The sequence below is a fragment of the Canis lupus genome, chromosome X (genome assembly GCF_048164855.1).
Source record: "Canis lupus baileyi chromosome X, mCanLup2.hap1, whole genome shotgun sequence".
In the NCBI taxonomy this organism is placed as follows: Eukaryota; Metazoa; Chordata; class Mammalia; order Carnivora; family Canidae; genus Canis; species Canis lupus.
The window spans coordinates 108305615-108329374 of record NC_132876.1 but is presented as its reverse complement, the minus strand read 5'-3'; the positions used below and the strand labels follow the sequence as shown (position 1 = coordinate 108329374).

General features: G+C 38.2%; 1 long non-coding RNA gene and 1 pseudogene across 2 annotated transcripts in view; both read right to left on the bottom strand.

The window, feature by feature from the left end:
• Positions 1 to 23760, bottom strand: part of LOC140628649 (uncharacterized) — a 207710-nt gene that overhangs the window by 62198 nt on the left and 121752 nt on the right. For both annotated transcript variants that reach the window (XR_012026675.1, XR_012026676.1), the window contains exon 3: positions 22146 to 22255. This is a non-coding gene — a long non-coding RNA (uncharacterized lncRNA). The remainder of the gene's footprint in view (positions 1 to 22145; positions 22256 to 23760) is intronic.
• On the bottom strand, positions 5985 to 6536 carry LOC140628643 (small ubiquitin-related modifier 2 pseudogene; annotated as a pseudogene).

Genomic DNA, 23760 nt, shown 5'->3' with positions numbered 1-23760 from the left:
TCTTCTTTTAAAAAGGAAAAAAGAACCACTATTTCAGAAATTTAATTTGTGTGGCTTTAGGTAAGTTACTTAACATATCTTTATACTATGTTGTTGGATTTCTATTTAAGTGAAATTATTAAAGGAGAATTTGCCTCTAAGTTCCTAAAGTGGAGGAGATTGGTGAGAGAATGGGTGGAGAACATTGGGAACCAAGTACTTTCATACACACCGTAAATGTCAGCACTCTGCTTCTAAACCAGACCATCTTCTGAGACTTGTCTTCATCTCCCTCTCTCTAATTCCATATTTTATTTCTTCACTATGTTATTATGCAACTATTAAATGTGGAGAACCTTCTTAGAAATACAGATAATCAATTAAGCAATATTGAAACAATATAAAATTCCGTGACCTAAAGATAATCAATCACTTAATATTTTGGTGTGATCTTTCTAATATTTTCCAAGAAAATATATATGTAACAATTAAAATCATGCTATAATTACTATTTTGCAATATAAGTTTTCATTTCTCTATTAGGAGTATTTTTCTATCGGGTAAATATGGGTATGAGTTATCATTTTTGATGGCTACATGGTATTCATACTTTGTATTGTGACTCTATAATTCTGGGGACAATTTCCTAATTTAAGACATTCAGATATTAGTTTGTATCTGGTTCTTCACTATCAATAACGCAGTAAAATATCTTTACATCTTTTTTTTTAACTTGTCTGATTAGTTCTTAAAATTAATTCCTTAAAATAGAATTGCTGGATCAAAGAGTATGAAATTTTTAACAATGTTGTGGATATAAAATACATTGAAGTTATACCTTGAGTGGTGGTCAATTATTAGCAAGAAAAAGTTGAGTTTGAACTGTAGATTTCCAATATTTTGAGGAATCCAAAGGATTTAGGGCTGCCTCATGTCAGTCCAAATAATGGTCTCTTCTTCCCTTTTTGTAGCACCAAGGAAGAATTTTTAGAACCTCAAGCAGATATGCTTCCTCTTCAGGGTAGCACTAGAATGCTAGGGAAGAATAGAGGTGTAGAAGTATCAAAGTGACCATGGGAAAAAGAGACATTTGGGGAACAGAGAAAGAGAAGAGGAGGTCTCTAAGATGCCATCTGAAGCAGATTCTGTATATAGTGAAAGATAATCCAGAGTAAATGAACATTTACACCTCCTGGATTCTGTATCTGTGACCATATAATAGAGTCTTTTTCTAGTGATTGTTCCTGAGTAAGCTGTCAGACATAAAAAGCATAACAAAAGTATTACAGATTGTACAAGACACTGGCTATTTGTTCACTAATCCATGTTCTCTTGAACTTCCTGGTCACATGACTATACTACATTTCCCAGAATCCCTTGTAATTGAATTCTGGCCAATGAAATGTGGGCAGAAGTGATGTATTCTACACCATCCTGACTCCCAAATTTTCCCGTTGTTTTCTATGTTCTCCTCCTTTGTCTGATGCTGGAGCCATATGACAGAAAAAGTCATTGATAGATTATACTTCCTGCAGCTGAAGATTTGAAAGGTGTATTCTTATAGCTACCATTAGAGAAAATAGGGGAAATTTTTAGCAATGCACTAGGTCAGCAGGTGTAAATGATAGCTGCTTTGGTCAAAAAAGAAGGACACTTTCTCCATGGCCTATGCTTTAGAAACATAATGGTTAAGAACATAAACTTTGTAATCGTATGATACAGAAGCAGTTTTCGAACTAACCTTTCTTATTTAATGATCCCTGGTTCTTGGGCAACCTATTAACCTCACTAAAATTCAGTTTACTCACTGGTAAAATAGGAATATAATTAATATAACTGTTGGCAATTTGTTCCATGAAGAAAAAAATTATATACATGAACCAATTAATATAAATGGCTCAATTTAATGAAATATTTTTCTAGTTTATCTGAAGAGATCATGTGCACTAAAAATATTGTCCATGCCTTCCAGCTCCAATTTTCACCATGCAACCAGCCCATGAGGTGTCAGCATTGCAGAGGTGAGGATTGGATAGTGGCAGACAGACCTCTTAATCAGAAAGAACTGGCTAGAAGAATTAGGATTTGAACAATTAGCATGGTAACCTCACCTCTATGGGGATGGCATTGTTTAAGGAGAATGATTAGCTCTTTAACAAGACTGGCATTGACAGATTCTTCAAGTTGGGTCAGAATTATTTTTTACCCTGATACAAAAGCCCCTAACTAGCATTTTAGTAAGACCCTTCCCAGCCCAGGTGGCTTAGCGGTTTAGCGCCACCTTCAGCCCAGGGGTGATCCTGGAGACCCAGGACTGAGTCCCACGTCAGGCTCCCTGCATGGAGCCTGCTTCTTCCTCTGCTTGTGTCTCTGCCCCCCCCCCTCTGTGTGTGTGTGTGTGTGTGTGTGTGTGTGTGTGTGTGTCTCCATGAATACATGAATAAATAAATAAAATCTTTAAAATAATAAGACCCTTCCTTCCACTTCCCATGTCTGAGCACCAGAGACAGCACTTCTTGAACCTACAGAGTACAGAAAACTGCTTCAGATAGTAGGCATTTTTAATCCTGTTACAACAATACACAGAAAAAAATTAATGGAATTAGCTATAACTCCATACATTAAGGATACATGTTATAAACTAGTCAGATATATCTGGGGGATTTTTTTTTGCTAATATGCATTAATTCAAAGAAAACATTTAAAATACTTAATGTTTTAATTTACAAGTTTTCTTCATTAGTGTTATAGTAAGTCCACTCTATAAACATATCCACCATGCTACTAAACCTGACAGATTTTTATAAACATAATTAGCTAAGAATGCCCTTTTTGAACTTGGGTTAATTCCACCTATTAATTTACTCCCTAGAGAGTAAATCTGCCAAACGTTCTCATTACCTGTTCTTGTGAACAAGTAATTTACCCACTGGCATCCCCAGCATTCTCTCTACCATCTTTTGGCCTCTTCTCTCCCAATGATCCAGATGTGTCGCATGATAGAGGAATTTTTTTCTCTAAGCAAGACTTTTTATTAGTGTATTTTTTTTTAAAAAAAGACATATTGAGATAAAATTCACATACCACACAATCTGCCCATTGAAAATGTACGATAAATGGCATTTAGTATATTCACATAATTGTGCATCCATCACCACAATCAACTTTAGAACATTTTCATCAGTCCAAAAAAAAATCTTGTGCCCCTTAGCTGTCACCACCAGTTTCCACGTATCTCCTAACCCTAGGCAATCACTAATCTACTCTATGTATTTATAGATTTGCCAATTACTAACATTTCATATACATGGAATCACCTAAGATGTGGTCTTTTGTGACTGGCTTCTTTCACTTAGTATAAGTGGTTTCAAGGTTCATCCATGTTGTAACATGTACAAGTACTTCATTTTTTGTTACTACTTAATAATATTGAATTGTGCAGATAGACCACACTTTATTCAACCATTCATCAGTTGAGGGATATTTGAGTTGTTTCCACATTCTGGCTTTTATGAATAATTACTGCTTTGAACATTTAAGTCCAAGTTTTTGTGTAGGATATGTTTTCATTTCTCCTAAGTATGTACCTAGGACTAGAATTGCTAAGGCATATGGTAACTCTAAGTTTAACCATTTAAGGAACTACCAGACTGCTTTCCAAAGTGGCTGAAACATTTTACATTTCAACTATCAGTGTATGAGAGTTCCAATTTCTCCAAATCCTTGCCAATGCTTGTTATTAGCTGTCTTTTGGATTAAAGCCAATCTAGTGTGTGTGAAGTGATCTCTCTTTTTTTTCTCAAAATTTTATTTAAATTCTAGTTAGTTAACATACAGTGCAATATTGGTTTCCCGAGTAGGGTTCAGTGATTCATCACTTACATATAGTACCCAGTGCTCAACATAACAAGTGCCCTCCTGAATACTCATCACCCATCTGGTGCATCTCCCATCGACCTCCCTCCATCAACCCTCAGTTTGTTCTCTATCTTTAAGAGTCTCTTATGGTTTGTTTCCCTCTCTCTTTTCCCCCTCTCCCATGATGTTCATTTGTTTTGATTCTTAAATTCCACATGAGTAATATCATGTGGTATGTGTCTTTCTCTGACTGACTTATTTCACTTAGCATAATACACTCTATCTCCATCCACATCCTTGAAAATGGCAGGATTTCATTCTTTTTGATGGTTGAGTACTATTCCATCGTGTATATATACCAATTCTTCTTTATCCATTCATCAATCAGTGGACATTTAGGTTCTTTCCATAATTTGGTTATTGAGGATAGTGCTGCTATAAACATTGGGGTGAAAGTGCCCCTATGAATCAGTATTTTTGTATCCTTTGGGTAAATACCTGGTAGTGCAATTACTGGATCATAGGGTAGTTGTATTTTCAACTTCTTGAGGTACCTTCATACTGTTTTCCAGAGTGGCTGCACCAGTTTGCATTCCCACAAACAATGCAAGAGGGTTTTCCTTTCTACACATCCTCACCAACACCTATTGTTTCCTGTGTTGTTAACTAGCCATTCTGACAGGTGTGAGGTGATATCTCATTGTGGCTTTGATTTGTATTTCCCTGATGATGAGTGATGTTGAGCATCTTTCCATGTGTCTGTTAGCTATCTGGATGTCTTCTTTTTTTTAAATTTTTTTTAAATTTTTATTTATTTATGATAGGCACACAGTGAGAGAGAGAGAGAGGCAGAGACACAGGCAGAGGGAGAAGCAGGCTCCATGCACCGGGAGCCCGACGTGGGATTCGATCCTGGGTCTCCAGGATCGCGCCCTGGGCCAAAGGCAGGCGCCAAACCGCTGCACCACCCAGGGATCCCTCTGGATGTCTTCTTTGGGAAAATGTTCATTCATGTCTTCTGCCCATCTCTCTCCTGGATTGTCTTTTGGGTATTGAGTTTGATAAGTTCTTTATAGATTTTAGATACTAACCCTTATCAGATGGGGCATTTCCAAATATCTTCTTCCATCCTGTAGGCTACTTTTGCTTTTGTTGTTTCCTTCACTGTGCAGAAGATTTTTATTTTGATGAAGTCCCAACAGTTCATTTTTGCTTTGTTTCCCTTTCCTCTGATGACACGTCTATTAAGAAGTTGCTATGACCAAGGTCATAGAGGTTGCTGCATGTGTTCTTCTCTAGGATTTTGATGGTTTCCTGTCTCACATTTAGGTATTTCATCCATTTTGAATTTATTTTTGTGTATGGGGTAAGAAAATGATCTAGTTTCATTCTTCTGTATGTTGCTGTCCAGTTTTCCCAACACCATTTATTGAAGAAACTTTTTTCCATTGGGTATTCTTTCCTGCTTTGATGAAGATTGTGGGTCCAATTATGGGTTTTCTACTCTGTTCCATTGATCTATGTGTCTGTTTTTGTGCCAATACCATACTGTTTTGATCACTACAGCTTCATAATATAGCTTGAAGTCCTGTATCATGATGCCTCCAGCTTTGCTTTTATTTTTCAGGAGTGCTATGGCTATTCACATTCTTTTGTGGTTCCATACCAATTTTAGGAGTGTTGGTTCTAGCTCTGTGAAAAATTCTGGCAGTATTTTTTTTCAAACAAGAAGTTTATTTAAACAACAAGATGCTTGACTTGAAGGGAAAACTATCTAGGATTCATCTCTTTTAGAGTAATTTATCCCTACTTAAAGACAGATTGCCCTACATGTAATAGCTACGTACAAAAAAAAGTTATAAAATTGTCCTTGGTTTTACAATGATAGATGAAAAACATTAAAATTCTCCAATCGAACAAGGTATGCAAGGATTTTTATGTTGTTCTTTTTTTTTTTTTTTTGTTCTTTTTTTGTTAAACAGTGAGAACAAAATAACTTACTGGAATACAAAGATAAGAGCTGACTGAGCATGCCACTAATGGAGAGAGGGGGTATTTTCACAGAAGCAGTATTTTTCCCCATCCCATCTCCATTTGATGTCGATCAAAACATACCATTGGCCATTTAGTTAAAAAATGCAATATGCTTGTGCACATACACAGTTACTTTATGTACAATAAAGGAATGGGGAAGGGGAAAATGAAAGAATAGAGAAAACTATACTGTAGTAGTCAGGATGTGGTGGAACCAAATTATGGCTTTCTATTTGAGAATGTCTTCTTGGTCTGGAGGAACAGAGTTCTGGAGTAAAGTAGCAGGTTCCCTTTTTAGTAGACACCTGCTGTCTGCTGCTGGAACACATCAATTGTATCTTCATCCTCCATTTCCAACTGTGTAGGTGTGTTTGTTTCATTGATTGGCTGCCCATCAAATCGGAATCTGATCTGCCTCATTGACAAACCTTGTCGTTCACAATAGGCTTTCATTAGTTTACTAAGTGGTGTATGCCTCTTAATCTTAAACTACACCACAGAACCATCCTGCCCTGCCATCTTCAAATTAATATGATCGTTGTTCTCAGTCTTCACTCCTTCCTTGGGCTTTTCATCAGCCATGGCAAGTGCCGGAGTCTCCTCAGTTGCGGCTTCACAAAAGAGGTACCAGGTCTGCACCCAACGAGCACACAAGCAGCACCAGGAGCGGCTCTAGTGGTATTTTGATAGGGATTGCATTGAATGTGTAGATTGCTTTCAGTAGTATAGACATTTTAACAATTTTTTTTTTCCAATTCATGAGCATGGAATGTTTTCCATTTCTTTGTGTCCTCCTCAATTTTTTTCATAAATATTCTATACCTTTCCGAGTACAGATCTTTTACCTCTTTGGTTAGGTTCATTCCTAGGCATCTTATGATTTTGGTACAATTGTAAATTGGATCAGTTCATTGATTTCTCTTTCTGCGCTTCATTATTGGTATATAGAAATTCAACAGATTTCTGTACATTGCTTCTATATCCTGTTACTTTGCTGAATTCATGTATTAATTCTAGTAATTTTTTGGTGGAGTTCTTTGGATTTTCTACAGACTATCATGTTGTCAGCAAAGAGTGAAAGTTTGACTTCTTCCTTGCTGATGTGGATGCCTTTATTACTTTTTGTTGTCTGTTTGCTGAGGCTGACGTCCAGGACTGTTAAGTAGCAATAGTGAGACTGGATATCCCTGTCTCATTCCTGACCATAGAGTAAAAGTTCTCAGTTTTTCCCCATTGAGGATGATTTTAGCTGTGTATTTTTCATGGATGGCCTTTATTATGTTGAGGTGTGTTTGATGAGTTTTTTTTTTTAATCAAAATGGATGTTGTAGTTTGTCAAATGCTTTTTCTGCATCTATCAAGAAGATTGTATGGTTCTTATTCTTTCTTTTATTAATGGGGTGTCCTGTGTTAATTGATTTGCAAATATTGAACCACCCCTGAAGCCCAGGAATAAATTTCACTTGATTGTGGTGAATAATTTTTTTTAATGTACTGTTGGATTTGATTTGCTAGTATCTTGTTGAGAATTTTTGCATCCATGTTCATCATGTATATTTGCCTATAATTCTCCTTCTTAGTAGGGTCTTTACCTGGTTTTGGAATCAAGATAATGCTGGCTGAATAGAAGGGGTTTCAAAGTTTTCCTTCCATTTCTATTTTTTGGAACAGTTTGAGAAGGATAGGTATTAATTCTTCTTTAAATGTCTGGTAGAATTTCCCTGGGAAGCCCTCTGGTCCTGGGCTTTTGTTTGTTGCAAGATTTTTGATTAGTGATTCAGTTTCTTTGCTGGTTTTAGGTCTGTTCAAATTTTCTATTTCTTCCTATTTCACTATTTGAGTGTTGGCAATTGGTACGTTTCTAGGAATTTGTCCATTTATTCCAGATTGCCATTTATTGGCATATTGTTTTTCATAATATTCTCTTACAGTTGTATTCTGTGCTATTGGTTGTGATCCCTCCTCTTTCATTCATGATTTTATTTATTTGGGACATTTTTCTTTTTGGTAAGTCTGGCTAGGGGTTTATTAATTATATAAATTCTTTCAAAGAATCAGCTTTTAGTTTCCTTGATCAGTTCTAATGTTTTTTTCCTATATTATTTCTGCTCTAATCTTTATTATTTCCATCTTGCTGGCTATAGACTTTATTTGCTGATCCTTTTCTAGCTTCTTTAAGTATAAGGTTAGGTTGTATATTTGAGACTTTTCTTGTTTCTTGAAGTAGGCCTGATTTACAATATACTTCCCTTTTAGAATTGCCTTTGCTGTATCCCAAATGTTTTGGACTGTCATATTTTCATTTTCATTTGCTTCCATGTATTTTTTATATCTTCTTTGATTTCCTGGCTAACTCATTCATTTGCTAGTAGCATGTTGTTTAAGCTCCAGGTATTTGTGGTCTCTCCAAGTTATTTCTTGTGGTTGACTTCAAGTTTCATAGTATGCTGGTCTAAAAACATGCATGGTATGATCTCAGTCTTTTTGTATTTGTTGAGGCCTGATTTGTGACCCAGTATATTCTGGAGAATGTCCCATGTGCACTTGAAAAGAATGTGTATTCTGCTGCTTTAGGATGAAATGTTCTGAATATATCTATTAAGTTCATCTGGTCTAGTATGTCTTTCAAAGCCATTGTTTCCTTACTGATATTCTGCTTAGATGATTTGCCCATTTATGTAAGTGGGGTGTTAAAGTCTCCTACTATTATTGTATTATTATCAAAGAGTTTCCTCAAGTTTGTTATTAATTGATTTATATATTTGGCTGCTCCCAAGTTAGGGGCATAAATACTTACAATTGTTAGATTTTCTTAAGGGATAGATCCCGTAATTATGATATAGTTCCCTTCTTCTTCTCTTGTTACAGTGTTTGGTTTGAAATCTAGTTTGTCTGATCTAAGTATGTCTGATCCTGTTTTCTTCTGATACTCATTAGCATGATAGATGGTTCTCCATCCCTTCACTTTCAGCCTCCAGGTATCTTTAGGTCTAAAATGAATCTTTTGTGGGTAGTAAATAGATAGATCCTGGGTTTTTTTTAACCCATTCTGATACTCTATGTCTTTTGATTGGAGCATTTAGTCCATTTAAATTCAGAGTGATTGTTGAAAGATATGAATTTAATGCCATTGTGTTACCGGTAGAGTTGGTGTTTGGTAGTATTCTCTATTCCTTTCTAGTCTTTGTTGCTTTTGATCTTTTTTTCCCCACTCAAAGAGTCCCCCTTAATATTTCTTGCAGGGCTGGTTAGATAGTCATGAACTCCTTTTGTTTTTGTTTGTCTGGGAAACTCTTTATCTCTCCTATTCTGAATGACAGCTTTGCTGGATAAAGTATTCTTGGCTGCATATTTTTCCCACTTAGCACATTGAATATACCCTGCCATTCTCTCCAGGCCTGTCAAGCTTCTGTGGACAGATCTACTGCAAACCTGCTGTCTTCCTTTGTAGGTTAAGGACTTTTTTCCTCTTGCTGCTTTCAGGGTCTTTCATTGTCTCTGTATTTGGAGGATTTGACTATGATATGCCTTGGAAATGACCAGCTTTTGTTGAATTTAATGGAAGTTCTCTGTGCTTCTTCTATTATGATGTCTGTGTCCTTCTCCAGATTAAGGAAGTTTTCAGCTATAATTGGTTCAAATAAAATTTCTGCCCCTTTATCTCTTCATCTTCTGTGACTCCTATGATATGAATGTTACTATGTCTTAATAAGTCACTAAGTTCCTTAAGTCTACCTGTGTGGTCTTTTCTTTCCCTCTTCTTTTCAGCTTCATCATTTTCCATAATTTTATCTTCTTTGTCACTGATTCTTCCTCTGCTTCATCCATCCTCATGTTATGGCAATATTCGGGTTTGCATCATAATTATAGAATTTTTAATTTCAGCCTGACTGGATTTTAGTTCTTTTATCTCTGTAGTAAAGGATTCTCTAGTGTCTTCTATGCTTTATTCAAGTCCAGCTTGTATCCTTGTAATTGTTATTTTAAATTCTAGTTCAGACATCTTACTTATATCTGTATTGATTAAATCCCCAGCCTTTAGTTCTACTTATTGTTTTTTCTTTTGGGGCGAATTCCTCCATCTTGTCATTTCATCCAGAAAAAAAACAAAAAACAAAAAACTAGATCCTGGGTGTATTTTGTTCTGCTGTTAGAAAAAGTTAGATAAAATTTTTTTAAATAAAAAATAAAAATATATGAAAAATATATGTAAATAAAAATTAAAAAAAATAATTAACATTTTTTAAAAAAGTAATTTAAAAATAATAAAAATAAAAAATAAAAAGGAATCTGGATTTTATTTCTCCTATATCTGAAGCTCTGCAGCACTCTATGATCAGTAGACTCGGTGTGTGCAAGGTATTTATACTGGTCTTCTGGGGTAGGGGGCCTGTGGCACTGATTCTCAGTACTGGCGATAAGGGAGATGTTCCTACAATGTGCAGATGGGCGGGGCTTGGTGTAAGCGGCTCTGGCCACCACTAGGTGGCCCTGTTTTGCACCCTGAAGGCTTACAAAATGATGGGCTGGGTGAAAATGGTGGCATCCTGCTTTCTAACCCAGAGTTGAGAGTTCATGCCCTCTACTCTTCAGGAAGCCCTCACCAAAGAGCAAACCATCACCCCTCTTATGCCCCTGGCTTCGTCAGATCCATGCCTTCACCTTGCTTGTGTCCAAACTGTTTTATTTCAGATGCATGGCTGGGTTTCAAAACTCCAAATTTTAGGGACCCCTGCAATGCAGATCTGTGCTGATCCTCTGGGGGCAGGGTCTAGCTGCACTTTTGCTGTTTACCACCTGTGCCAGGAAAGCAGTCCCATGATCACACAGCAGTTCAGAGTTTATGACAAGGCAGACAGCGGGTATCCAGGCTTGCTGCCCTCACCTAGAGTCCCTGCTCCTATGCTTGGGAACAGTGCAGCATGTGGGCAGCACCCATTCTTCCTGCAACCCAGGGAATCCTCTGATCATGCTGTCTGCTCCCAGGTCTCTGCCCTCCTTCCCCACTGAAGCACCTTTAAGCCAGGCATGACCCTGGTGGTGGCAGACTTCTAAGACTTCAGATTTTGCACTTCCCCACTTATAATACCTTGTGGTAGTCTCCATAAGCAGAGCTCCCTCTCCTCCAAAGCACCTATAGTTCTTATCTTCCCCCAAACAACTCCACACATCGTACTTCCAGAAGGTGGTCACTTTTCAACTTGTAGACTTGCAGTTTTGTTCTCTTAGTCCTCAGATTGATTTCTTGGGTGGTTCAGCATGATTTTGATAATTATCTAGCTGTGTTTGAGGGACAAGGCAAGCTTAGGGCCCCCCTACTCCTCTGCCATCTTAATTGCTTCGAAGTGATATCTCATTGTAGTTTTAATTTGTATCACCATGATGGTTAGTAATATAGAGCATTTTTCCATGTTCTTTTGGCCATTTGTATATCTTCATTGGCAAAATATCTATTTAGATTATTCACTCATTTTTAGATTGAGTTACTTGTCTCTTATTATTAAGTTGGAAGAGCTTTCTTTAAATATATCTTAAATAAGTTTTTTTAATTAGATATATGATTTACAAAATTTTTCTCCTTTCCTGCTGGTTGCCTTTTCATTTTCTTAATGGTGCCCTTTAAAGCACAAATGATTTTAATTTTGATGATGTCTAATTGATCTATGTTTTTCCTTTGTTGCTTGTTTTTGATATTATACCTTGCCTAAACCAAGATCTCAAATATTAATACCTGCTTTCTTCTAAGAATGTTGTAGTTTCAGCTCTTACAGTTAAGTCTTTGATCCATTTTGAGTTACTTTTTTATATATGATGTACAGCAGAGATCTAACTTCATTATTTTGCATGTAGATATCCAGTTGTCTCAGCATGATTTGTTGAAAAGGCTATTGCTTTCCCTACTGAGTTGTCTTGACACCCTTGTAAAAAATCATTTTACTGTAAATGTAAGCGTTTCTTAACTCTAAATTCTATTCCATTGATGTATCAGTCTATTCTTATGCCAGTACTATGCTTTGTTGGTTATTGTTGCTGTATGGTTAAATTTGAAATTGGGTAATGTGAGTTATCCAACTTTGCTCTTCCTTTTCAAGATTGTTTTGACTATTTTGGGTCCTTCTCATTTCCCCATGAATTTTAGAATGAGTTTCTTAAATTCTGCAAAGAAGTTGGCTGGGATTTTGATAGGGATTGTACTCAATCTGTGGATCAATTTGGGCTGTATTGTCATCTTAACAATATTGAGTCTTCTAATTCATGAGCATGAAATGTCTTTCCATTTACTTAGATCTTTAATTTGGTAGTCCTCAGAGTAGATGTTTTGTACTCTTTTGTTAAATATTTTGTACTTCTCAGAGTATATGTTTTGTCTCTTTTGTTAAATTTATTACTAATTATTTTATTCTTTTTGATGTTATTATAAATTTAACTGTTTTCTTTTGAAGCTTGGTGTTTAACTGAAAGCTTAATAAAAGGCTATTTCTTTGAACATCAGGTTGAAACTTTATAGGTCAAAAATTACTACAAACAAAAGAATAATCTCAGTTCTAGCTTACCCATTATAAAGGGATGCTTAGGCAGAGCAATGTGCTGTCACATTTAAGACATGGCACACTATCTCACTTGTTAAGAGTAGCCCTATCAATTACTCTGTTTGCAAGGAAGCTTCTCTTAATAGTTTTTTTTTAAAGTAAACTCTACCCCAAATGTGGGGCTCGAACTCATGACCCTGAGATCAAGAGTCACATGCTCTACCAACTGAGCCAGCCAAGCACCCCAAGGCAACTTCTCTTCAGACTTAGGGAGTATATGAGGTTTGTATTTAGCTCCTTAAGTCCTCTTTATTTTTTTTAAAGATTTTATGTATTCATGAGAGACACTGAGAGAGAGAGAGAGAGAGAGAGAGAGAGAAAGGCAGAGACACAGGCAGAGGGAGAAGCAGGCTCCACACAGGGAGCCCACTGGGGGACTCAATCCCAGGACCCTGGGATCACACCCTGAGCCAAAGGCAGATGCTCAACCACTGAGCCACCCAGGCATCCCTGAAGGAGACTTTTTTTTTTTTGAGTTTGATTTGCCAACATATAGTATAACACCCAGTGCTCATCCCATCAAGTGCTCCCTCAGTGCCTGTCACCCAGTCACTCCATCCCCCCGCCTACCTCCCCTTCCACTACCCCTTGTTCATTTCCCAGAGTTAGAAGTTTCTCATGTTTTGTCATCCTCTCTGATTTTTCCCACTCATTTTCTCTCCTTTCTCCTATGACCCCTTTTACTACTTTTTATATTCCCTGTATGAGTGAAACCATATGATGATTGTCCTTTTCCGATTGACTTACTCCACTCAGCATAATACCCTCCAGTTCCAAATTCATGTCGAAGCATGGGTATTCATCATTTCTAATGGCTGAGTAATATTCCATTGTGCCATTGTGTGTGTGTGTGTATATCTCACATCTTCTTTATCCATTCATCTTTCGATGGACACTGAGGCTCCTTCCACAGTTTGGCTATTGTGGACATTGCTGCAGGTATCTCGGCTTTTCACTGCATCTGTATCTTTGGGGTAAATCCCCAGTAGTGCAATTGCTGAGTCATAGGGTAGCTCTAAAGTCCTCTTTCTTTAGAACCTCATCCATAACTCTCCAGAGTATCTTAAGGCATGCTATCTTTCTTTTCGTTTTTTAAAAAGATTTTATTTATTTATTCATGAGAGACACAGAGAGAGAGAGGCAGAGACACAGGCAGAGGGAGAAGCAGGCTCCATGCAGGGAGCCTGATGTGGGAATTGATCCTGGGACTCGATCCTGGGACTCTGGGATCACGCCCTGAGCCAAAGGCAGATGCTGAACCTCTGAGCCACCCACGCGACCTGGCATGCTATCTTTCTTGATATTCCTTACTAACCAGTGGCTACCAGTGTGATCTCCTACTTAGGCTTGCCTTTCTTTGTTTACCATGACTCTGAATCCTTCACTACTCACTCTATCACCTTCCACCTCAAGCTTTCTGTGTGATGATATTTTTCTTAGCACAGAAGTCAGCATATTAGAGGGTTAAAGTATTGCTTTCCAGAGATGGTGGCAGATTATGATGAGGGGATAGTGGGGGTAGGAGATGTGGCCACAAATGCATTATCATGGGCTCCAGGGTTGCAGAAAGACTTCAGTGATAGATGCAGTCACACACAGAGGGAAGATCCAGGAAGAAGGTCGAGGAAAATGGCCACAAATAGGAGTCAAGGCAATAATAGTCAATAGAGAAAGCTGAGATGTCATCAAATGCAGGGGTAAGGGCAGGGTCAAAAAATAAGACAGTCTATAGTTTGAACAAATGGCAGGGGTCAGCAATGGAGCCAGACCTTGAGATAGTGGCAAAAGAATTAACACTCAGGTCTAAGTTGCTTCCCTTAGTACTATCATTTAAGTTCCTTCCCCTTGAGGTGCTCCTCCAAGTTCTTACAGAGTCCAGGCTTAGTAACACTCAGGGTTTCATCTGAAAAGCAGAATCAGTGGGAGATATCTATCCCTTTCTTCATCTTCATCACTCTTTCCCTATTATTATCTCTATTTCAGCTACATATATGTATTAATATCTATATCTATAGATAGCAATATTAAGGGATTTATTACAGGAATTTTACTATATCCAATTGTGGAAGCTGCAAACAGTCCATGTGAAACTGTTGCTTTTGAGTTGATGCTGGAGTCCAAACCCTCAAGGCAAGAAGGGAAGGCAAACATGAAGTAGGGAAAACAAAGATAAATTAGAACTTGCAAAGTTGAGCTGGAACTATGTTGGTCTCTCACCATGACCTTTAAGCCTTCATCTATGATGATGGGGGTTGCCTACATAAATTGGCATCCTTCATCTCAAAGCTAAGTATTCAACTGTCCCAGGAGTTGGAAAAGCTGTAGGAGACACAAGATAAAGGATCTGTGAACTCAGCTGCTACCTCACTCCAAAAGAGTGAGGCAGGAGGAAGAGAGAATCTTTGTGAGCTGCAGTAGCACCTTGTGCACTATCCTGATCTTTCAGGATAAGAAGATGGCTCTCCTTCATTTGTATTTTCTTAATCTGATATAAAATGTCTCTTGTGGTTGACCATAACTCAGAACTATGCAGGGAAGGAAATTCTGGAGAGATGTAATTTCAGCTTACCTAAGTTGTCACTGAACAAATCTACAAAGCTTGTCAACACAGATAATTTTCTCAGTGAAGAATTCCTTATTCTTCCAGGAGCACTTGATGTCCCATCTTCAGAAAAGAACCCTCACTCTGTGAAGCTCATGTTCCCAGTACATGAGCAGGAACTGGCTCAAGGTCTTTGGGGGTGAGAATCTTGATAGTTGGGATTTTAACTAGAGCCCTAAGAAGCATTTTCCACTTAATGAGCTACCTTAAAAGGCTGAAGAAATATAGCTAACAGGATGCAATTTCTTAGTCAAATGACATCAAAGAGGTCTATAACTCATAAAGCTAGACCTTTATGTTCTCATGGATTACAGTAACAGTCTCACATGCATTTTAACCACAAGCTGTCCTTCTATGAAATTTGTAATGGTGAATAAAGCAACTGAAGAGGGAAAGGGGGTTTGCTTGATATTTATAACTGGCCTTATTTAAAGGATGTAACCACAGCTCTCTAAATATGATTATCTTGCTGAAGAACAAAGAGATATAGAGTGATGAGACTATCCATACGCTACTTAGACAAATTAATTTCCTTCCTTTAGACTTTGATTTAAGATGTCTTTACACTGTAAAAATAAATGTATTCACCAATACCCATTTACTTTTCTTTCTTGTTTTATTTGTAATCATCGTTAATGAATGAATGTAGAAAAGCACAAGAAGAAAAAATACTGGCTTTGGATGGTTATATAAAACCATCCAAAGTTTGAAGAGATTCTAAGAATGAAAATATTTATAGGTTAACCTTACAAATTGTCAGCTGCCCTGAGCCAAACATGATTTACGTATACAGCAAAGGTTTCAGTTTGTTTCTTGTTCTGCCTTAAGATTAAATTTTCCGGGATCCCTGGGTGGCGCAGCGGTTTGGCGCCTGTCTTTGGCCCAGGGCGCGATCCTGGAGACCCGGGATCGAATCCCACATCGGGCTCCCGGTGCATGGAGCCTGCTTCTCCCTCTGCCTGTGTCTCTGCCTCTCTCTCTCTCTCTCTATCATAAATAAAAAAAAAACAACAGCCTGCCATCTATTTAAAAAAAAAAAAAAGATTACATTTTCCTTCTAGTAAATATGACATCTTCCCTCCATACACATAAATATGTCCCCATCACCAGTAATTTAAAAAAATAAAATCAGGGCTTTGCCTTGTTTGAATACTAGTAAATTTTATATGCTTATTGTCAACAAATGGCCTGGAGGAGTTTTTCCAGTAAACCACAAACCAAACCTTTGGTTTGTTCAATAGGGTTTCTTCAATAGGGGAAAATCTTTCTTTTTTAAAGATTTTATTTATTTATTCATGAGAGACATAGAGACAGAGAGAGAGGCAGAGACACAGGCAGAAGGAGAAGAAGGATCCATGCAGGGAGCCTGACATGGGACTCGATCCCAGGACTCCCGGATCATGCCCTGGGCGGAAGGCAGGTGCTAAACCACTGAGCCACCCAGGGATCCCCTTGGGGAAAATCTTTTCTTAAAACAGAACTTAACAAGATCATGATTTATTGATCTAAAATAAAATAATACATTTTTCATCAAAATCTATAACTTGTATTTTCTTCTGAAGCAAGTAGTCATGATAACTAAGTACCTGTATTTTTTTTCCTTCTTTGCTACATAATTCTCCTTGTTAGAAACTTTTTTGTAACCAGCATGCTCTATATTCTTAATGACTTAGAGAGTCAGATTTATCCCTCTAGTTTCATCCTGTTGAAATCCCCCCCTTTTTTTTTTAAAAAAAAAAAAAGGTCTATTGTTACATTTCTACCACAAATTGCATACCTGATATTTCAGGACATTTAAAAATTAAATGAGCTGCATGACTCTCAAATAACTGTAAAACAATTGGACAGCAATTGACAAAGACCTATACTTTAGGTCCAAAAGCTTCCAATCTAAGAGGAAAGGGTGTCACCAGCCATCAAAGAATTAGATAGAGGAGGATACAACTGAAATTACTGTGGATTGGAAAAAAAGCAGGTAATAAGAGTACAGGCCTTCTCTAAAACTCTCTTATATAACTGGGAACTGGGGATACTTTACACAGTGATTGGGAATGGTTGTCCCATGTTTGCAATGTGTCATATTTTAATATTCTAGCCCAATACCTCTTTTGATCCAGTTTTGGGGAAGGGGTATTTGTTTTATTTTGTTTAGTTTTGTAAATCCAGTGTCTGATGAGAAATAAATGGTTCTTATCTTTAGAAAAAACACAATCTAAATACTGGGCTAATGGACAGAATTAGCAACCAAGTCACTAGTCTTTCTAAGCTGATGCTAAATCCATACTGACTTTCCCCCCTAACAGTCCCTCCAGGCCTGTTTATTTTTATCCTTCATTGGAAAAAATACTTCTGATTTCATTGTCTTTAAGTCTCAAATAAAGAAACCATGGTTGCTTTATGGAATTTTGTGTAAAAGAGCAAAACTTCACTTGTCTATATTTTAATCACAGTCTTGGATAATCCAAATTATGTCTGTGGGATGAGTTTTCCCACCAGGAAAATGGGGATGGTCTTTGCTTGGACTATTTCTCTCTGTTCTGATGACCTAATAAGGAAGAAAGTATTTGCCAGGGGCAGAGCAACATATGTAGCTAAGATGTTATATTTTGCTTCATATGGATGTGGGTTTCTATCCCAGGTCTCTCTCATTAATAGCGTTGCAATCTTAAACAGTTTACATAGCATCCTTTTGACTGTGTTTTTAGAACCATACAATGGAGATTATAATACTTCTTTAGGATTGTTGTGGATTACAGATATTTTACTTAAAAAGCAAAGCATAGTACCTGGCAGTACAGTACAATAAAAGCAACTACTGTCATTTTAGCTGTTTTTACCTCTGTAAGATCAGGTGGTTCCTGTTCTCAAATTTAAGATTAATAGCTATTGAATCTAGAACTCAGTTTTTGTCTTTGTTGTTTGTATTATTGGAATTCTATTTTTTCTATACTCCATTCTGGAATCATTAGGGTTGGGCTTTTGGCTTTACATATACACTCTACCTAAAGACTTTTTGGTTTATCTCTACAGTTAAACAGAGCCTACTGTTATCCACTAGGAGCTTCAGGATTTACATAGAAATTGGCAGACCCCAAGTCTCAGCCCCCTTCTGCATGGGAAGATTCAAACTATGTTTAATAGTCATTACAAGGAAATCTGAGCCTTTCACCATTCCTTGCTTTAAAAAATGAAATAAACTTTTATTTTTTTAAGATTTTGCTTATTTATTCATGAGAGAAACAGAGAGAGAAAGAGGCAGAGACATAGGCAGAGGGAGAAGCAGGCTCCCCACAAAAAGCCCCACATGAGACTCGATCCCGGGACCCCGGGATCACACCTCAAGCCAAAGGCAGAAGATGCTCAATTGCTGAGCCACCCAGGCATCCCTGAAATAAACTTTTAAACCATTTCAACTAACTGAGGTAAATTACCTCACCAAATAATGAAAAAGCTTTAGAAGCCAAAGGGCCAATACTGTAAACTATCTATTGCACAAGCAATGTGCTATGGCGTGAAGGCTTACCTTAGCACTCTGAGTAATTATTTAAATATTTTCTAGCATATACATCAAACAAGAAGAACAAAGTGCATAATGTGTACTTACTCCTGCTTATAGAGCCACCATGAGATGCTGTTACTAGCAGGTGTGTCATGACATTTACACAACTCACATGCTCCTTTGGTTCCATTTCACCACCAAATATCTGTTTAATACTTACTATAAATAGAACATGTAAAGGATCCAGATGCCATGTACAATGTAATCCTTCTCCTCAAGGAATGTGTAATTTATTCAGAAAGACAAGATTCCACATAGATTACAGTTCAAAATCAGTACATAATTAAATGACTGCTTGTATAGTACAAATGAGGTAGAAGTGCTGAGTTTTTATGAATGCAAGATCAATGTGGGACAGGGTGACTTGAGAAGTCTGTGGAGATAATAAAATGTGAGATGGATCTTGAAAGGATGGAAATATTTTGTAACAAGAAGGACAAAAGCAGAATTCTAGATGACAGGAATTTTATGTATCCTACAAAGACTATATGACTATTGAGTGTTCCAAATAAGTATTTATTTGTTCACTCACTCTCACTCTTTTCCTTCCCTCCTGACTTCTCTTATTCTCCTATTTTCCTCTCTTATAGGATAAGGTCAGTTGCAAAGCTAAATAGAACTCTGAGAAGAATCAAAACATTGCTAACCACTGGCTTCTGTAGGGACCTGCCCTGCTCTGAAGAGATGCACTAGCCTTCTGGCAGGTACCTGCCTTCCTCACAAAGATATTTGTAACTTGGGACTCCTGGATGGCTCAGCAGTTGAGTGACTGCCTTCGGCTTCAGGCGTGGTCCTGGGGTTCTAGGTTCGAGTCCCACATTGGGCTCCCTGCGAGGAGCCTGCTTCTCCCTTTGCCTGTGTCTTTGCCTTCTCTCTATGTCTCTCATGAATAAATAAATAAGATCTTTTAAAAAAAGATATTCATAACCAAGGCAGAAGATAGATAGCTCCCATGCTAGGGATCAAACTTTCCTGATCATGTTATTCTATGAAACTACTCATGATGCAGAGTCTCTTAATGTACCTTCATATCTTGATTGTTTCCTGGTGTGTCAGAAAATCTGCTAGTTACTGTGCTCTCTCAAATACTCAGAACACACTTTTAAATGCTCTTACATCAACTGCATGGAAGCCTGTATAGAGACCATTGGCCTCTGCTCCATCTGTGTTCCATTCTGGCCTTGGACAATTCAGTATAGTTCACTAAATGCATGCAAGCTGTTCCTTCCAGTTTGGCCTGAGCACATTGCCTATGACTCTGGCTTTGCTTCTGTGTCCAGAGTACACACACTCTCCTATTTTTACTACGTTGACTTTTCTAACCTCCAGTAGTGACTGCTTTCTTGGTCATCTACTTTTCACTCACAACCATATCCATGGCTTTTCTGCTACCTCCACACTGGCCATTTTAAGTTTGAGTCTCCCTCCCAAACCTTTTTGGTTTCCTAATTCCAGATTGTAGAGTTGAGCATTGGCCTGATATCTCTATCTGGAAGTTCCACATTCAATTCAACATCAACCTATCCAAATTTATATATTCTTCCCCTCTCCCAATTTTATTGTTTCTTCCATTCACTTTCCCAATTCATGGTACTACCATCTGCCTGATTATCTGCATTAAGATTTGTTGTGGCAACAATCCAATCATGAAATGGGCAAAAGACATGAAGAGAAATCTCACAGAGGAAGACATAGACATGGCCAACATGCACATGAGAAAATGCTCTGCATCACTTGCCATCAGGGAAATACAAATCAAAACCACAATGAGATACCACCTCACACCAGTGAGAATGGGGAAAATTAACAAGGCAGGAAACAACAAATGTTGGAGAGGATGCGGAGAAAAGGGAACCCTCTTACACTGTTGGTGGGAATGTGAACTGGTGCAGCCACTCTGGAAAACTGTGTGGAGGTTCCTCAAACAGTTAAAAATATACCTGCCCTACGACCCAGCAATTGCACTGTTGGGGATTTACCCCAAAGATACAAATGCAATGAAACGCCGGGACACCTGCACCCCGATGCTTCTAGCAGCAATGGCCACGATAGCCAAACTGTGGAAGGAGCCTCGGTGTCCAACGAAAGATGAGTGGATAAAGAAGATGTGGTTTATGTATACAATGGAATATTACTCAGCTATTAGAAATGACAAATACCCACCATTTGCTTCAACGTGGATGGAACTGGAGGGTATTATGCTGAGTGAAGTAAGCCAGTCGGAGAAGGACAAACATTATATGGTCTCATTCATTTGGGGAATATAAATAATAGTGAAAAGGAATATAAGGGAAGGGGGAAGAAATGTGTGGGAAATATCAGAAAGGGAGACAGAACGTAAAGACTGCTAACTCTGGGAAACAAACTAGGGGTGGTAGAAGGGGAGGAGGGCGGGGGGTGGGAGTGAATGGGTGACGGGCACTGGGGGTTATTCTGTATGTTAGTAAATTGAACACCAATAAAAAATAAATTAAAAAAAAAAGATTTGTTGTGGCTATGAGTGACAACAACCCAAAGGAACAGTGGCTTAGATAAAATAGAAGTTTATTTTTCTTGCATGTAAATGAGAGTACTTCAGGGCTGAGTTGGCAGCCCTGCAATCATTATGGACCCAAATCCTTTCAATCTTGCTGCTCTGCCCTCTACTTTGTGTTCCAAGATGATTGCTCCACCTCCAGCCATCAAGGCTGCATTCTAGTCACCAAAAAGGAAGAAAGGGGGATGAAAAGGGCATGCTGCTTTCCATTAAGGACTCAGCCTGGGAGTTTCACATACCACTTTCATTTACAGACACTAGTCAGAACTTAGTCACTTGGCTACAAAGAAACTTTTAGGAGGATATATAAGCCCACCTCTCCTTGGATTTACCCTATTCTCTGTACTTCCTGGAAGACATTACACTCTTTCATGCCTCTTACCTTTTCCATGCTGTTCCCTTTGCCCTAGAATGTCCTTTCCTTGTCTAGGCAAATAAACACCTACTTCCATGACCAGTCTCAATGCAGACTTCACCTGTTGTGTAAGGTCTCCTCTGACTCTCCCAGGCAGGACTGCATGGCCTCATATATAGCACCTACAGCAACTTCCATTCAAGCACATTGCCTTGGAATTGTAGGCTTACAATTGTAGAATGTGAGCTCCAAGGCTGTGTCTTACTTAATTTTGAACCTTTAACCTCCAAGAATAGTGCCTGAGTTCAATGGATGTTTACTGAACAAGTAAATAAAAAAAAATCAAATATCAAACTTGTTAGGATAGTGTACCAAATTAGGCCAGTAGCTAGTTCACTGACTTTGAATGCTTGAAGACCTTTCCTATATATGAAGTGAATAAACTTAGTATATAAACTCAAAGCCATTTATTTGGAGTATTTGTTCCTTTTCAATTGCTTTCTGATTCTTGCTTGCGCTATGGACAGTTGATACTATTAGATAAGTGACTTCTCAGTATGGTGTGTTATAATATGCTCAAAATTCAGCATAAGGCATGCCACATAAAAAAGAATAAAAAATATAATTCTTACCTTGAAGTCTATTGATAAACATCCTGGATAGGAGTCAGACAATCTCCCTCCTAGTACTGGGTCAGGAACTAGCTTGGACAGGTCAATTAACTTTTCTGTGTTTCAGTTGCCTGCAAATGAGAGATTTGAGAATGATGATGTCTTGTTCTCCTCCAGTCAAACATGTTATAATTATGTAAAGCCATGTTCTGAAAAGAAGGTTGATGTGTTTTGCATCACAGAGCATTTTCTGCCCCTTGGTATTTTGTTCTGACTTGGGAAAATAACTCTGGACCTCTTAAAAGAAAGATCATAAATACAGGGGAGTAAGGTCCAGGTAAAGACGGTCTTAAAACAGGAGAGCAAGGGTGGAGGTGGAAAATGAGGTTTGTGACCCAGCCACTCTTTTCTCCTTCTATCCTCACACTGTCCTATTTATTTTTTAGGGCAAGAGATGAAAGTAGGTCGGACTGGGAGGGGGATGGGCAAAGGGGCATCCTGCAGCTGCAGTTTCCTTTCATGTTCCTCTTAAACCTGGTGACAGGGTGGAGGAAAAGCTAATTGAGGTGGGATAACTTCTGATGTGCCTGAGGGTCCTAAATCCTTTCATCTCTCCTTTCCCTCTGAACCTTTCAAGTATGCATAATGACAAACACCAAGACTGCAATCCTGACAGGACTGGGCTGAACATTTTCTGCTAAAAATATGTGCTTCCTAAGACTTTGGGGCCTGGGGGGTTTTATGAGGGGAGACTGAGGACTTTGGCTGCCTCTCTGTCTTCCAGATGAAAAGGCAGCTGCCTTTGGAATTTCTGTGTTGGTGATTTGACAGACATGAAGGTGGAAATAACTGTGATTGAGAAAGCAAATGGAGAAGCTGATTTCTCCTAAAAAAAGATGGGAATTGCACTTTCTGAGGAATGCAGTGTGACGTGGGAGTGTCTGAACTAGTCCCCAGAAGGTTCTAATGGGATTCTCTCCTTCAATAACTTTTTTAAGCCCTGAGGCTCTGTCATATAAGGCTATGTTCTGCTAACTGAGTGTGCTCCTGAGGTGGTTAACAAGTAGCTCTTAGCAGGCAGGAGTTTTCAGTTGTTCAGCACTTACTTGTCCCTTAGCTTCTTTCCAGGATGTTTGGATTCTTGGTTGTGTTTTGTTTTGCTTCTGATAGTTTATACGGTGAATGAATGGAGTAGTCTTTGAAAAAGACCCCCCAAGCTTCCAGTTTCCTTATTACATTGGGGAACTTGTCAAAAGAGGAGCCATTAGCTTTACTAAGTAAGTGGCTATGGTCCTTTGTAATGGTCTTAACTGCATATGATTACCTCTGACCTCTTCATCAGACTGGATCAGTACCATATTGTTTGCAAGGTCTTTCTATTCAAGCCCTCATTTCCATGCATTTGGAAATGTGGCATTTGGACAAATGCTGCAGTAGGTAGCAGGGCCAGTGGATATATTCTCACTTTCCCCAGCACCAGTTCTTTCTGTGGGGCTTCCAAGAGAGGTGGGTTATCTTCCCAATGCCTTTTACATTCACCTGGCCATTTTCCCTCTAAATTTTACATTTTGCTTTATTGATTGATTGATTGATTGATTGGATTACTAAATTTCACATGGCACAAAATGAAAAGGTA